This window comes from Theropithecus gelada, chromosome 4 (assembly GCF_003255815.1).
Source record: "Theropithecus gelada isolate Dixy chromosome 4, Tgel_1.0, whole genome shotgun sequence".
Taxonomy (NCBI): domain Eukaryota; kingdom Metazoa; phylum Chordata; class Mammalia; order Primates; family Cercopithecidae; genus Theropithecus; species Theropithecus gelada.
In genome coordinates this window covers 111,796,971-111,809,118 of record NC_037671.1, presented here as the reverse complement: position 1 = coordinate 111,809,118, position 12,148 = coordinate 111,796,971, and the positions used below count along the sequence as shown (strand labels likewise).

At 42.4% G+C, this 12,148-nt stretch overlaps 1 protein-coding gene across 2 annotated transcripts in view; it reads right to left on the bottom strand.

Annotated features, from left to right (window-relative positions):
• The window catches only part of IPCEF1 (interaction protein for cytohesin exchange factors 1), a 202,401-nt gene that overhangs the window by 138,949 nt on the left and 51,304 nt on the right, over positions 1-12,148 (bottom strand). The window lies entirely within an intron of this gene.

Genomic DNA, 12,148 nt, shown 5'->3' with positions numbered 1-12,148 from the left:
CCACAGGTACCCACTGTGAACTCATTGTGTGTTTCCTGTCCACTTTCTTCTTTTCATTTTGAAAATTTGTAACATAGCAAGGGTCATTCTGTACATACAGTTTTGTGTCTGCAAGGCCTAGTCTTAGAACTCTGCATGGACGGGGATGACAGCTAATATTTTGGCTGCTTGAGAAGTCACATTTAGATCCTTTCATCACAGTAGAGGCCCTGACATTCCACTAACTTTATCAGGCATGGATGAGATTTTGGACAGCACTCTAATGAGCCACAGTGCTCTGAAGAGCCTTCTTTTCTTATCTCGGCTGTTGAGCGTGAGGTGCCGGGGTGCAGAATAACGTGAAAGTCCACACGAACATTTTCAGTGTTTGAAAACCAGCATATAACGCACAGAAGCGCTTCTAAGAACAAGGTCAGGAACACTTTTGAGGCTTAATGGGTAGGGTTATCCAAAATATTTTATTTCATCGTTTAGCATTTCTACGTTCTTTTAAATAAAAGCTACATAAATAGCAGAATGCAAAGATTGTTTCAACTAAAAATTCACTGTTAGTTATTTTAAAAAATGTCAGATTCAGGATCTTCTGGCTCGATTTCAGAGAACTATAAAAACTTTTCCTAAGAAAACATTTTGAGAACACGTTACAAAATATATTGTAATAAGCTTTCAAATACACACCACTTTGATTTAACAATTTCCCAAGTGGTCTCCAAAATATCTTTGCAGAGTTGGTTCCTAGAAAACCTCTTAATCATAATTTAAACTAAATTTAAGTCAGCAGTTTCACTTTGACTTTGCAAACATTTCATGAGTTATTATAGTCAATTATATAATCTCGAATCAAGAGGGCATTGTTATTTGTTCACTGAAAAAACAGGCTGTGCCCTGCTAATTCAACTGAAAAATGACTCAAACCCAAAGAAAGCAAAGAAAATGGAGAGCAATCCTCCTTTAAAGAGAGAAGAATGGTTAAGAGTCTCTTCTTTCAACAGAGAATGAGTAACTCTTATACAGATTACCAACATTATGGGCTGGGTGCGGTGGCTCACACCTGTAATCCTAGCACTTTGGGAGGCTGAGGCGGATGGATCAACTGAGGTCGGGAGTTTGAGACCAGCCTGACCAACACGGTGAAACCCTGTCTCTACTAAAATACAAAATTAGCCAGGCATGGTGGCGCATGCCTGTAATCCCAACTACTTGGGAAGCTGAGGCAGAAGAATTGCTTGAATCCAGGAGGCGGAGGTTGCAGTGAGCTGAGAGAGCCGCATTGCACTCCAGCCTGGGCAACAAGAGTGAAACTCCATCTCAAAAAATAAAATAAAATAAAGATTACCAATATTAGCATTGTGCTCATGCATACAAACATAATCTAAGGAAGAAGGATGCCAATGTTCCTCTTTATCCCAGGATGTCAACCCAAAGAGTTTAGGAAATACTGCTATTTCTTTCACAAATCAGTTGTGAATCATTCATGCCTTAAAATCCTGTTGTCAGTGGTTAGCATCCTAAAGCCCCTCTCAGTCCTCCCATGAGTGCTTTATTTATTTATTTATTTATTTATTTTTGAGATGGAGTCTCGCTCTGTCGTCCAGGCTGGAGTGCAGTGGCACGATCGCGGCTCACTGCAAGCTCCACCTCCTGGGTTCACACCATTCCCCTGCCTCAGCCTCCCTAGTAGCTGGGACTACAGGCACCTGCCACCACACCCAGCTAATTTTTTGTATTTTTAGTAGAGACAGGGGTTCACTGTGTTAGCCAAGATGGTCTCGATCTCCTGACCTCGTGATCCGCCCGCCTCGGCCTCCCAAAGTGCTGGGATTACAGGCGTGAGCCACCGCACCTGGCCCCATGAGTGCTTTATTAAGCTGGGATAAAGCTACTCCATGCCCAGTAATAAGCAAGGCTCTGTGTAGATGGGAGAAGAGACCAGGGGACGATTGCTGAGAGCCTAGGGGAAGTGGGTGGGTCCACACTTAGCAGTTTCACTTGGGCTGCAGGGCATACTTTCATTCAAAGAAAGGGGTCTATCATGGAATCAATCCAAATGTCCACCAATAACAGACTGGATAAAGAAAATGTGGCACAGATATATCATGGAACACTATGCAGTCATAAAAAGGAATGCGATCATGTCCTCTGCAGGGACATGGATGAAGCTGGAAACCATTATCCTCAGCAAACACTGCATGCTCTCACTTATAAGTGGGAGCTGAACGATGAGAACACATGGACACATGAAGGCGCACAACACACACTGACTGGGGCTTCTAGGGAAGATGGGAGTAGTGAAAACATCGGGAAAAACAGCTAATGTGTGCTGGGCTTAATACCTAGCTGATGGGCTGATAGGTGCAGCAAACCACCATGGCACACATTTACCTATGTAACAAACCTGCACATCCTGCACATGTATCCTGGAACTTAAAATGACACAAAATAAAAACTTAAGATGGATTGATGGATGGATAAAAGGACGGATAAGCAATAAAGCAAATACCTTAAAATGTTTAAAAAAGAAAATAAAAAAGAAAGTAGTCTATGACTTTAAAAAAAAAAACTTGGAAAACTGGGAATTTATCCTCTTCAATTTTGCAAAAATTTAGCAATTCTGTGCCCAAATTATGTATAAAATTGATCAGCTGGCATATTATTTTAAAAATGAAACCCCAAAGTGAATGAAGACTTCACCTCCCCACTCATTTTCCAAGCCCCAGGCATGGAGGAAGCATTTCTCCCATGACTGGGAACGGTGTTTTGTCTTCCCTCCCAAAAGGAAAGAACAATTACTTTACATCTTCAATAAAGCTGAAATGCAGGCAGACCTCTTTGTGGGTAAAGTCCAAAGCAGATGCAATTTTAGGTTGAACATAGAGTATTATTACTTATTCTGATTCTTCAACTGAGCCTCTGAAAATATTTGCTTTCTATTTGTTTAAATGTAGGTATTGAGAGACGTGGCTTCTTTTTTTCTTTCTTTCTTAAACAAATGATCAGATGCGGTGGCTCATGCCTGTAATCCCAACATTACGGGAAGCCGAGGCAGAAGGATCACTTCAGGCCAGGAGTTCCAGAACTGCCTGGGCAACATATGAAGATGCACATCTCTACAGAAAAATGAAAAATTAGCCGGGCATGGTAGCATGCACTGTAGTACTTAGCTACTTGACAGGCTGAGGTGGGAAGATCCCTTGAGTATGGGAGTTTAAGGATGCACTGAACTATGATGACGACAGTGCACTCCAGCCTGTCCAGTAAGACTCTGTGTCTAAAAACAAACAAACAAAAAAACACTAACAACATCAATAACAAAAAAAAAAGCAAAGTAGATTATTCCTCCTCACCCCAAACAAACATAAAGTCCAACACATAAACATCATATTCCACATGGGCTTTGAAGAAGCAGACATTTTATGCCCCTTAGCAAATTACTCTTGGATAAAATTGACAGCACTCTACTGTCTTAGGTAAGTAAATAAAGATTCTTATATTTGAAAACAATAGTTCTTATGGTTATGAACTAGGAGTGGCTTTAATGGAAAAGTTGCCCTGTTACTTGATCACTGAGAAAGAAGAGCTACAGCAGACCAGCTGTTCTAAACCCAAAGTAATTACTTTTGTTACACTTAGCTCCACATTTAAGTGGCTTATAATCAATAAACCTATAAAATAAGTTAACTCGGCCACTTACTAAAGCATATTTTGCAGTCAATTATGTTGGCACATACACCAAAAAGTTATATTAATTTCACTTAAAATATTACATATAGGCTATATTTAAATTTTACAGTTGAAATTTACATGTAGTTATACCTGTTTAGATTTTCCAGGTTAAAACCATTGTTGTCATAGTCTCTGGTCTTCATGTGTGTCCCTGATCCCTCAAATTATAGTTTGGACTCAGCTGGGATACGAGGAAGGAATGATGAGGGAAGGGACCAGCATTCTTACGTGGGTCTTCATTTCCTGGGGCCATGCACTGGTAGGATCTAGAGATTTGTGATGTTCCCAAACGGGCATGAGACTCTTGGGCACAAGGGTTGAGGCTATCTGGTCCAGGCACCCCTTAAACCTTGAAATATTAGCATGGTGTTTTGTTAAATGTGTCTGTGGGTATACCATTCTCCAAGCTACGAAAGCACTTGTTTAATCTACAGCATAGAACAGGCTGCATTCCTACTTAATGCTGGGAACACTTAAATCCAACTGGCTGATTCCCAATCCATGTCAAAGGCTCAGTTACAATAAACAGCATTTATATAATATTCTTAAAGGCACATCTATTACTCTGTATCCCAGAGTTATTTATTGAGTCCTGGGACTTCGGGAGACCATGATCGCTGAAATTGTGGGCATAATTTAATGTGATATGTGCATTTACAGCTTTCATCATAGTCTCAAATTGGACCAGGACATATAAAAAGTAAGAATCACGAATCTACATTTTAAGATGAAGTATCTCAAAGGAGGTAGTACTAACAAGTAAAAATAAATAATACCTCATACTCTCAAAAGGTTAAAAAAATTATACTAAGTATTTTTAAATCTACTCCTATATTAAGCTGGGCCAGCACAAATGTGTGTCATTGATTTCCACTAAGAAATTATAAGAGATAGTTCAATGAAACAGAAAGTTGTTTTGTGTTGTTTTGCTTTGAGAGGGAGTCTCGGTCTGTCACCCAGACTGCAGTAACTGCAACCTCCCCCTACCCGCCCCTGTTCAAGTGATTCTCGTGTCTCAGCCTCCCAAGTACCTGGCATTACAGGCGCGTGCCACCACACCTGGGTAATTTTGGTATGTTTAGTAGAGATGGGGTTTTGCCGTGTTGGCCAGGCTGGTTTCAAACTCCTGACCTCAAGTGAACCGCCCACCTCGACCTCCCAAAGTGTTGGGATTACAGGTGTGAGCCACTGCGCCCGGCCAAAACTTCTATTTCTTAAGTTTGCATTTGCAACATCTGAAAAGGCATTCAACAGCTTTATGAAACTTTGGGTCAACATTTCTATCACTGAGAGAGAAAAAACAGATTATTCAGCATATAAAATGTCTATTAAGAAGCAGTACATCTGATTCAATCATTTGAAGACTGATTTTATACGGTGCAAATTATCCAAGTCCCTTCCTTTTATTTATTCTTCCTTATGTGTCAGGCTTCTTTTGTATTTTTATCGGACACTTTGACACTTTTAGCACAATTGGAATAGGACAAAAATAAGGAAGTAAAACAAAAGGTTGTCAACACAATTACTTAGTACACATTTAAATATCCTTTTTAGTTACAGTTATGAGAGGGCCTGGTACAAGGAATGTGTGTGTTTGCGTGGATGTTTTGGGGGCGAGGGAGATAGTGTACATGTGGTGAGACCACCCCAAGAAGGACATGGGTAAAGGCCTTTGTCCCTAGTTTCCAAGACTGGATGGCCTAAGATGAGGAGAGGGAGTATGAACCCACTGGGGGCCAGGTGAGGTGCCTCACACCTGTAATCCCAGCACTTTCGGAGGCCGAGGTAGGAGGATCACTTGATGCCAGGAGTTTGAGACCAGCCTGGGCAACATAGTGAGACCCTCATCTCTAAAAAAATTAAAAATTAGTCAGACATGGCAGCATATGCCTGCAGTCTTAGTTACTCAGGAGGCTGAGGTGGGAAGATTGCTTGAGCCCAGGAATTCAAGCCTGCACTGAGCTACAATCAAACCACCACACTCCAGCCAGGGTGACAGTGCAAGCTTCTGTCTCAAAACAAGACAAAACAAAACAAAAAACAAAAAACCCAATTGGGAGATTTCCTCTAACTACCATTACTCCCCACTGCAGTGACAGTGGGAGTGGGGAGTGAGGACATTAACTGGGTAAATTCACAGGAATTATGTCATTTAATCCTCACAAACACCGTGGGTCCTAAATTGTACAATATTCACTTTACAGATGAAAAAGCTGAGACTTGGAGCATATGTTAGTTTCCTCAAAGTCCCACAGCTATTAGGAGGCACGGTTGATCCCTGGGATGGTGAAGTTTTCCTCTCTCTTCTTCAGACCAACAGGGGTATCTTACCCCTGGGTCATCTGTCCCAATTCCAGTGAAAGCTATGATTGGAAATCAGAGTTCATAGTTGAATGATACTACACCAGATTATCTAAGATCCTCTGAGTATGCATCGCTTTGCATAACTAAAAATTTTCCGAGATGGCCGAGTTCCTATTCATTTAGGCAATGACACATTTTCATGTTACTTATTTTGAATAAGTGAATGTCCTACAAATGTACTAGATATCTCCTGCCTACCCAGAAAAGTAGCCTGAAATTAGTTTAATTTTATACTGATGACTCTGGGTCGACGGTGAAAACCCCACTTTCTTCCATGGATGTGTTACAAGGGCAATCCCACCCATTGAGGGTCTCTCACCATAATCTGAATTAACACTAAGATCTTTGCATTCTTCCAACTGCTTTTCCAGTTTTCTTGTTTTTTCTTTTGTCTTAATTATTTCCTGTCAGACATCACTTCTATTTTCAGTAACACTGATGGAGAGTTTCTTTTATCCTCCTCTAGATTAGAAAATCGAAGAAGAATTAATAAATAGATTCTAATTGAGGGCTTGGAGGCATTTGGAATGGAATAAACAGAGTCGTGCCTGAGACTCACCGTTTGTCGGTTTTGACATCTACTTGAGCACTCATGGAGTTTTGCTGATTTTCTGATTCCTTGTGTGCTGGATGTGTGAGCTTATAGATAGACAACTTCCAAATAAATGAGATTCAACTATACTTCATTTTCTATGGAAATCATCCAGAGAGTTCTCAATGCTCACATCTGTAGATCTATATACCAATGCAAAGAAATGTTTATTCCACTCTTTATATGACAGCTACCTTCTGTTATTGACTTAAATCTCCTGAATCCAGTAACAGAAACATTTATAGACCTTGACTCCACAAACCACTAGGTTCTGCTGTCAGAAATCTCTGAGTCATGCTCACTTTCAGAGGCAGCAAAACCAAATTTGCCCACTTCCTCTTTCTTGTGTGCTTTATTTGTCTCATTTAGTTGTAACCACATGATATGGTGGGAGGAGTCTGGACACGTATGGAAATCCTGCTTCTGCCTTCCCACTAGCTGTAGGACTTTGGATAAACTATTATTCTTTCCAAGTCCCAGCTTTTTCTTTTCTTTTTTTTAGTCGGCGGGGAGGGGGTCTTGCTGTGTCTCCCAGGATGGAGTGCAGTGGCATGAGCTCAGCTCACTGTAGCCTCAACATCCCAGGCTCGACTGATCCTCTCGCCTCAGCCTCCCGAGTAGCTGGAACTATAGGCATATGCCACCACGCCTGGCTAATTTTTATATTTTTTTGTGGAGACAGGGTTTCACCATGTTGTCCAGGCTGGTCTTGAACTCCTGAGCTTGAGCGATCCACCAGCCTCGGCCTCCCAAAGTGCTGAGATTATAGGCGTGGACCACTGTGCCCAGCCCAAGTCTCAGATTTTTCATCTGAAAAGTGACTATAACTTAGGACCCAGGGTACTTGTATGGATTAAGTGACATAATTTTCATGAATTTACCCAGTTGTCATCAGGCACTTAAGTAGATGCTTAATAATTACTTATTTCCTATCCTTTCCCACTTTCCTTTATTTTGTTTATTGACTCTGCAACACCCACATACATGGATCACAATAACTAGTTATCATCTTTAGTGAGGCAATGTTGACCAGCAATTCAACAGCTTTAGTAAATCTTCCTAAGTTCCCATCAAATTTTGAATGCAACTATGTGATAGCACTTTCCTTTCTTTTTTTTTTTTTTTTTTTTTTTTGACACAGTGTCGCTCTGTCACCCAGGCTGCAGTGCAATAGCACGATCTCAGCTCACTGCAACCTCCGCCTCCCGGATTCAAGCTATTCTCTTGCCTCAGCTTCTTGAATAGCGGGGATTACAGGTGCGTACCACCACGCCCAGCTAATTTTTATATTTTTAGAAGAGACAGGGTTTCACTATGTTGGCCAGGCTGGTCTCAAACTCCAGCCTGACCTTGTGATCCGCCTGCCTCGGCCTCCCAAAGTGCTGGGATTACAGGCATGAGCCACTGTGCCCGGCCTATGATAGCACTTTTCGCCTTGTCGTTTGATTACTAGTGTACATATCCGTCAGCTCTCAGAACATGAGGGAGTTGTTTTCTGCAAAACCTCTCCAATTTTAATTATATAATATAGGAAGTGGAGAGACAAGAATGACTCATTCGCCCTTCTTTTCTATCATTTGTTTTGAAGAGAACTAAACACAAAAAGAACATGATTCTCATACATTCTTCTGTAGCAACTATTGCCCTACTCTAAAATGTACTCCTGGCCAGGCACAGTGGTTCATGCCTCTAATTCCAGCACTTTGAGAAGCCAAGGCAGGAGGATCGCTTGAGCCCAGAAGTTTGAGACTAGCCTGGGCAACAAAGTGAGACCCCCTCTCTGCAAAAAATTAAAAAATTAACGAGGCATGTTGGTGCACCTGTGGCCCTAATTACATGTGAGGCTGAGTCAGGATGATTGCTTGAGCCCAGGAGGTCAGGGCTTCGGTGAGCCATGATTGTGCCACTGCACTCCAGCCTGAGCAACAGAGCAAGATGTTGTCTCAAATAAAAAAGTAAAATAAAATGCACTCCTTAACCAGGCAAGGTGTCATCTATCTGTGGTCCCAGCTACTCAGGAGGCTGAGGCAGGAGGATCTGGGCCCAGGAGTTCAAGAGCAGCCTGGTGCAACATAAGGAGATCCCACTTTTGTAAAAAAAATTAAAATTTAGCCTGGTGTGGTGGGGCACACCTGTAGTCCCAGCTACTTGGAAGACCGAGGTGGAAGGATCACTTAAGCCCAGAAGTTTGAGGCTGCAGTGAGCCACGATTTTGCCACTGCACTCCATTCTGGGTGACAGAGCAAGACCCTGTCCCAAAAAAACATTTTTTAATTAAAAAATAATAATAAACAAATAAAATACACTTAAAATACATCAATAAGCAGCTTTAGAACAGGGTAGAACAAAAGTCTGCTCTTCCTAAAAGAGTATCGTGTTCGTGCCAATTTTTTCAGACTTTACTTATGTTGAGAATACTTCCTGAAATCACTCTCGTTCTCAATTTCGTGTGATGCAATTTAATAGACAGTTAAGCTTAGCATGAATTATTACAGGAAGGGTTGGCGTCTCATTCATCTCTGTGTTCCCAACTCATAGCCCATTACCTAGGACACTAGTAAACATTTAATAAATGAATAAAAGAAGAAATCGCCATTTATATATTCCGAATGAAGGTTTGCTTGTATGAGTCGGTTCTGGATCTGATATAGTAAGTATTTGGATCAGAAGCCAGAGATCCTAAAAAGCAAGAGGATCTTGCTTTTTATGACCAATATGACCAAATCCACAGACAGTCAGTTACCTATTGAAGGCTCTCTGCTGACCTAATAACACCACACTCAGCTCATACTTGGGAAATTTCCCGCCTGTATCTCCAGTTTGGAAAAAGAAAAAAAAAATCGTCATCTGCATTTCTAGACCAAGTCAACCTGATTTTAAAGCATAAGAAAAGGCCAGGCATGGTGGCGCACACCTGTAATCCCAACACTTTGGGACACCGAGGTGGGTGGATCACCTGAGGTCAGAAGTTTGAGACCACCCTGACCAACATGGAGAAACCCTGTCTCTACTAATATGAAAATTAGCTGGGTGTGGTGGTGGGCACCTGTAATCCCAGCTACTCGGGAGGCTGAGGCAGGTGAATCGCTTGAACCCAGGAGGCAGAGGTTACAGTGAGCTGAGATTGCACCATTGCACTCCAGCCTGGATGACAAGAGCAAAACTCCGTCTCAAAAAAAAAGAAAGAAAGAAAAGAAAAGAAAAGAGAATACGTGAGAAGGCTGGTGCCTCCTTGCTGTTACTCGGCCCCCTCCATCTCAGAGTTTACCCAGTCAGGTGTCTGTCTTTGGACAAAAAAACAGCAGGAGGTCAATAGGCTGGTGCATGTCACCTGCTTTTCAGTGATTTGAACTCCCTTTCTCCTTTCCCTGCTGTTCCCACCCCATTAGTAATTCTACACACATTCCTCTCTGTGCATTTGTCTATTTCCACAGCAATCTTTCAGGCCCTCCTATGTTCATACTTCTGCCTGTATCTCTGTCTTCTGCCTCCTGCTGTACCTATCTATCCCACATACACAACCATACACAACCAGAACAATCTTTCACAAAAATCACATCTCACTGGTTTAAAAACAAAAATCACTAATAGTTCTCCATCCTGGGCTTTATTTTTCAACCACTGAAACTAACCCCAGTGTGATGGTTAATATTAAGTGTCAACTGGATTGGATTGAAGGATGCAAAGTATTGTTCCTGGGTGTGACTGTGAGGGAGATTAACTTTGAGTCAGTGGACTGGGAGAGGCAAACCCACCTTCAATACAGGTGGGCACCATCCAATCAGCTGCCAGTGCAGCTGGAATAAAGCAGGCAGAAGAAGGTGGGAGAAACTGACTTGCTGAGGCTTCTGGCCTCCATCTTTCTCCCATGCTGGATGCTTCCAGCCCTCAAACATCAGCCTCCAAGTTCTTCAGCTTTTGGACCTTTGGACTTACACCAGTGGTTTATCAAGGGCTCCTGGGCCTTTGGCCACCGTCCAAAGGCTGCATTGTCGGTTTCCCTACTTTTGAGGTTTGGGGACTCTGACTGGTTTCCTTGCTCCTCAACTTGTAGATGGCCTATTGTGGGACTTCACCTTGTGATCGTGTGAGTCAATTCTCCTTAAAAAACTCCCTTTCATGTAGACATATATCCTATTAGCTCTGTCTTCTAGAGAACCCTAATACACCCAGCTTCCTTCTCCCTGCCTGCCCACCCCCGCCATCTAACTCTGGAAGTCACCCCACATCACTTACATTAACCTCACTAGTGCTTTGCTTCTCATAATTTACTAGCATTTCAGCAGAGCTATCAAGAACCCCTACCTTGTCTTCTCACTCAAGCTTGCTTGCTTTAATTCTTTAAAAATATAAACTTTCAGAGACAGAATGACCTCGAGTTAAAGAGTCTAACAGTGCAGCACAATCTTTTCATTTTTTTTTTTAGTTTGAATTTTTTGCTGTATTTTGTTTTAACTTATTTTTATTGATTTATTTATTTTGTAGAGACAGGGTCTCTCTATGTTGCCCAGCTGGTCTCCAATTTCTGGGTCCAAGGCATCCTCCTGCCTCAGTCTCCCAAAGGGTTGAGATTACAGGCATGAGCCACTGTGCCTGGCCCATTAATAGTCAAGAAACTAAGACCCAGAGATGGCTCATGACACCATGCTGTCAGAAAGCTCTCAGGGTCAATGAACCCTAACTCTATGGGCCCCCTAGGAAAGAGCACACACAGCCAGGGCAGAGGACAGGGAGGATGGATACTGTGCAGTGCCTACCAGCAGCCAGGCTCTGTCCCAGTGCCTTCGCAGGTTTTTTGTGGTTCTCATGAGCCCAGTTTATGACTCCGAAACTCAAAAAGTTTAAGGAACTTGCTCAAAGTCAGACATCTAGTCAATGCCCAGACTCAGCTCTCAGACTGAATCTCACTTTTTTTGTATATCTTACTTCCCTCAACCTGCAGCTGCCATACCATTCACATTTGTATTCATGCCCCTCTGTGCAGGTTGCTGGGTGTGAGTGGTTATACTAGTTTGCTAGGAAGCCATCACAAAATACCACAGACTGGGTGGCTTCCACAACAGACATTCGTCCACTCACAGTTCTGAGGCCAGAGTCTGAGATCAAGGCGCCTGCGGGTTTGGTTTTAGGGCCCATACTAATGACCTCGTTTTAACTTAATTACTTTTCTAAAGGCTCTGTCTATCTCCAAATACAGTCGGATATGGTTTGACTCTGTGTCCCCACCCAAATCTCATCTTGTCGCTCCCATAATTCCCACATGTTGTGGGAGGGACCCAGTGGGAGATGACTGAATCATGGAGACAGGTCTTTCCTGTGCTGTTCTCGTGATAGTGAACGCGTCTCATGAGATCTGGTGATTTTAAAAATGGGAGTTTCTCTGCACAAGCTCTCTCTTTGCCTGCCGCCATCCATGTAAGACATGACTTGCTCCTCCTTGCCTTCCGCCATGGTCGTGAGGCTTCCCCA